Raw genomic sequence first — 5,606 nt, 5'->3', positions numbered from 1 at the left:
CTTCGAAGGAACGAATCAATACAAAAGTATAAAAGAATAATTAAAATAATTAGGAAAACGGTTGACCCTGAAGGCCATCCCTGCAACTTTCCGCCAATTCCATACCTAAACGCTTGAAATTGCATTTCATTTGTAACCAGGGGGTTTTGCCCAGGTTCAGTTAGCTACCCCTTTCCTCTTTAGAAAGGGCGCCACTGGAATTTTAGACACGGTGTCCCAGAAACCGGGGAAGCATGAGAGGGAAAAGACAGGGTCGTGAGAAGTCCGAGAAAGGCTGTAAATAAAACTGAGAAAAAGTTATTTATAACAATTAAAATTATTTATTCAATCAATCTACAAACTTAACAATTTCCTTATAACTAACTTAATTGTGAGAACCTCTCACCTACGCTGGCCCTTGCCAATTTATTCAAACCTCGTCACTCCGGCGGAATACCTTAAAATCTAAATTTTCCCTCGTCAACCTGACGGAATACCATAAAATACCAATTAATTACCTCGTCAACCTGACGGAATATCAATTAACATTATTTACCTCGTCAACCTGACGGTTGACATTGTTAATTCATTAACAATTTTCTCAATAAATTAATTCACTAAATTTACTAAATTAATTGAATTTAGCCTAACGGCCTAGAATTAATTTCACAAAATTACAAATTTCAAATTCTACAAATTTAACAAGCCTCATTAAATATTCAACTTACATATTTTCCAAAGTGACCTTGACTATCTAAATTACACAATTACTTCTACTATTTCAACTTAATCAAATAATTTTAACTAAATAATTTTCCATAACTAAAAGGCTTGTAACAAACTAATTAATTGACATTATGAATAATTTACTTATAAAAGAATCTACTAAATGAAAGTGACATCTGAGACAATAGCGATCATTAATTGACAAATTTTTTTACAATTAATTCGGCCTCTCAATTTTCAAATTCAAGCTTGGCCTGAAATAATTGTAATAATAATACCTGACTTAACTTTTCCAACTCTCCAAATGTTAAGTGATGTCCTGGTGGAAACTGGCGAAATCAACGGCTGGTTGGTCTCTTTCTCGTCTTCACTGAATTATCTGACTCCAAGTAAAGGGTTCCCAATTCCGGATCGTACATTGACTTCCTTCTTGATGGTCCTAAATCTTGATGACAGAATTTACTACACAGCACTACACTGACTCACTGTTTTGCCGAAAGCCTCACTGTCTCAAAGCGTCACTGGCTCAAAAAGCGTTACTTGTTCCAGGGCCTGGCTCAAAAAGCCTCGATGTTTCTTTTGTCGGCTCTTTTATAACCCTCAACTCCGAGTTCTCGAACTTTCCTATTGTCAACCCCGCTTCGTTTTTGGGGACAGCAGTGGGGACTTTCGATTTGCACGCCCGGTGACAAGTCTGAACTACTTGTCAAAAATCGAACGGTAAGGGAAAACCCTCATTTATCGTGGTGTCAATAAAGTGGTCGATAACGACCATGGGAAGTTCAGTTTTCCCTGTCACACATTCACGATATTTATTTCATTAGGAGAGGAACTTATTTCAAGGATAAATTACAGTTTTTGATTAGAAGTGACTTAGTAAAGATTTTTAAAAACCTTAGGGTTAGCCTAACCCAACTATTTTTATCACATCGAACCTGAATGAAATTCATTACTTGCAAATAATTCTTACGTCCTTCGAATTTTCAACTCATGAATGTTTCACGTGTTGTTTTTACCTTCTTCTTCTGTACCAAACGTTAAAATCATTTTAATAATACATAGAAAAAATTTATGAATATCCTTTTAATTTTCACGAAAATACATTTTTTTTATAGGGAAAAAAATTTTTGTTTGTATTATTAATTGCGTTTTTATGCAAATGAAACTTAAGTTACACGAAATTTTGCAATAGACCTCGGGATTTTTCACACTTTGGCCATAAAAATTAAAAAAAAAAATTTGGAAAACGGTTGATCCTAAAGACCATCCCTGCAACTTCCCGCTAAGTTCAGTTATTACGCACTTGCAATTTTGCCGCTGTTGCGATGTTTTTAAGCTCTTCGTTTTTGGAATCGATCGGTAAAGCCGTTTAAAAGTTATGCCAAAAAAACCACTGTTAAAAAAAATTTTTTTGCAGTTTTTTTTAAATTTCTTGGAATCTACCTGTCCGAATCGGTTCAAATTTTCAGAAAATCTAAGTTTGGTGGAACCTAATCGAATGTCACGAACCGCGTTTCGATCGGTCGAGCCGTTCAAAAGTTATAGGAAGGTCACACACACACACACACACACAGGCGCACGTACATACACGCATACACCCACCCACGCCCACCCACACATACACACACACACACACGCGCGCGCGCGCGCGCGCGTGGTCTGGTACTAAAAATTTCGATGCTTGATGGTATATAAATCGAAACTTATCGAAACAAATCGTGACTTTTCGTCAGTTCAATCGTGTTTGCAGTTGAATAAGTATCAATTTGAATCAAGAGTGAACAGTGACTTTAAAAATTTAAGTGATTTTGACAAATGATACAGAACAAACTTTCTGAATGTTTTGGTGTTCTAATACTAGAAATTTCGATGTCTGATGGTATATAGACTGATATTCAGTGATTTTTCATCAGTGTATCATCTTAACAATTAAGAAATTAATTTTGTGTAACTTCAAAACTATAACATAAATTTAAAACATAATATAATACAAAAATATAAAATTTAAATGTATATTATACGTCAATTCATCATAGACATGTAATATGTCTATGGATAATATAATATGTAAGTAATTATTTAAATAAAACATAAACTTTTCTTTTACTTAGCTATTTCTTACAATTATTTCAATTTGTTAATTGTTTACTCCATTAGATATTCTCTATATATGCCGTATATTTAAGAGCTGAATAGGTCTCTCGAAATTTAAAATAGATTTCTATATAATATCTACGTTAAAAAATGGATCCTCATATGATTGAATGTATGATGAAAAATGTCGTGAAAAAAACAATGAAGAATTCGATAGTTTTTTTGCCTTCAAAAGTTGAAAAAACTTTGGCTCATGTTTTTGGATGAAATTTCTATTTGATCTTTTTCAATGTTTTTAATATATATATATATATATATATATATATATATATATATATATATATATATATATATATATATATATATATATATATATATATACAGGGTGTCTCTGAAGTGGCGGGAGTAATTGTTGGGGTCGATAGAGAAAAAAATACTGAATCGAAAGTTCCTGAGCCAAAAATTTTTTTGGGCCATAGAATTTGAGTTATGAATTAAAAACGATAGCCAATCAGAAGCGCGCTATTCGAGAAATGAAAATGAGCGGGGAAGTAGAGGAGACGCGAGAGTGAGATGCTGCAATAGCAGCTTACTCGCTCACACAAAGCCGAGCATGAGAGGGGATTGTGACGCTATGAGCCGAGTACGTAAGTGTGAATGAGTGGATGTATGAGGTCGCAAGCGGACGGCTTAATGTATGAGTGTGTGTCCGTGTATCGCAGCATTATTGGAGGCGTTGTAACGCTGAATTAAAGCTAACCGGGTACTCTAAGACAGAGGAAAAATTTTAATTTTTATTTTTATTCGAAAAAATTTAATAAAAAAAAATAAAAAGGCCCAAGATTTAACCAGACCCACAGAAACGGAGAGTAAATTTTTAATTCTCATTTATTTTGCTGGGGATTATTTTCAAATACAAAAAAAAAAAAGGCTAAGATTCAACTGGAATCCAAAAAGAGATGGATGAAAAAATTTTATTTTTATTTTTAATCAGCAAAATTATTTTTCTTTAAAAAAGAGCCCAATCTCGACTGGAGCAAGAAAAAATGATTGAAAAATTTTATTATTAATTTTCAATCAACAAAATTATTATAAAAAAATAAATGGGCCCAAGTCTCAACCGGACCCAAACAAACGGATAAAAATTTTTATTACTTACTTAATTTGCTGGAAATTATCTTTAAAAACGAAAAAAATGCCCAAGACTCGATCGGATCCAAAAAAATAACAGTACAAAAATTTTTCCTTATTTTCAATCAGCAAAATTGTTTCTTTTAAAAAAGGCCCAATCTCGACTGGAGCAAAAAAAAATGATTAAAAAATTTTATTATTAATTTTCAATCAACAAAATTATTTAAAAAAAAAAATAGTCCGCAGACTCAACCGGACCCAAACAAACAGATAGATAGTTTTAATTACTTATTTATTTTGATGGGAATTATTTTAAAAAACGAAGAAAATCGCCCAAGACTCGACCGGACCCAAAAAAAAAAATAAATTGAAAAATTTTGTTTTCATTTTCAATCAGCCAAATTAATTTCTTTTCGAAACAAGGCCCAATCTCAAACAGACTAAGAGAAACTAATTAAAAAATTTTATTTTTTATTATTAATCAAATATTATTTAAAAAAAGAAAATAAGCCACAGACTTAACCGGACCAAAACGAACAGATAGAAAATTTTTATTACTTATTTCTTATGCTCGGAATAATTTTTGAAAACAGAAGGAATTGCCCAAGACTCAACCGGACCCAACCAAACGGATGGAAAACTTTCATTTCTCATTTATTTTGCTGGGAATTATTCTGTAAAATAATTTTTCAATTAATCGTCAGGTAAAATGTCAAAAAATAAATTAAAACAAACATTGAACTCAAGTCCCAATAATTTTGATATTTTAATTAAAATTATTTTTTAATTAATTGACAGGTAAAATGTCAAATAAGGAATTGAAAAAAAAATCGCTCTCGAGTCCTGATAATTTTGATATTTTTATTAAAATTATTTATCAGTTAATTAACAGGTAAAATGTCAACTAATAAATTAAAAAAAAAAAAATTGAACTCAAGTCCGAATAATTTTGATATTTTAATTGAAATTATTTATCAGTTAATTGACAGGTAAAATGTAAAAAAATATACTAAAAAAAAATCGCTCTCGAGTCCTGATAATTTTGATATTATTATTAAATTATTAATCACTTAATCAACAAGCGAAATGTCAAATGATAAATTAAAAAAAAAAATGAACTCAAGTCCGAATAATTTTGATATTTTTAATAGAATTATCTATCAGTGAATTAACAGGTAGAATGTCAAATTATAAATTAAGAAAAAAATTGAACTCAAGTCCGAATAATTTTGATATTTTTATTAGAATTATCTATCAGTGAATTAACAGGTAGAGTGTCAAATTATAAATTAAGAAAAAAATTGAACTCAAGTCCGAATAATTTTGATATTTTTATTAGAATTATCTATCGGTGAATTAACAGGTAGAATGTCAAATTATAAATTAAGAAAAAAATTGAACTCAAGTCCATTGTTTGTCCGGTTGATTCTGGGCCCTATTTTTTTTTTCAAAATAATTTTCTCGATTAATAATAAAAAATAAAATTTTTCAATCAGTTTCTTCTAGTCCGGTTGAGATTGGGCCTTTTTTTGAAGAAACATGATTTTGGTGATTGAAAATAAGGAAAAATTCTTTTAATTATTTTTTTGGGTCCGATCGAGTCTTGGGAATTTTCTTCGTTTTTAAAAATAATTTCCACCAAATTAAGTAAGTAATAAAAATTTTTATCCGTTTGT

This window comes from Cotesia typhae, unplaced genomic scaffold (assembly GCF_013202065.1).
Source record: "Cotesia typhae breed Kobodo isofemale line unplaced genomic scaffold, CoteBio_Ctyphae contig_43, whole genome shotgun sequence".
In the NCBI taxonomy this organism is placed as follows: domain Eukaryota; kingdom Metazoa; phylum Arthropoda; class Insecta; order Hymenoptera; family Braconidae; genus Cotesia; species Cotesia typhae.
Note: the sequence above shows the minus strand (reverse complement) of the source record.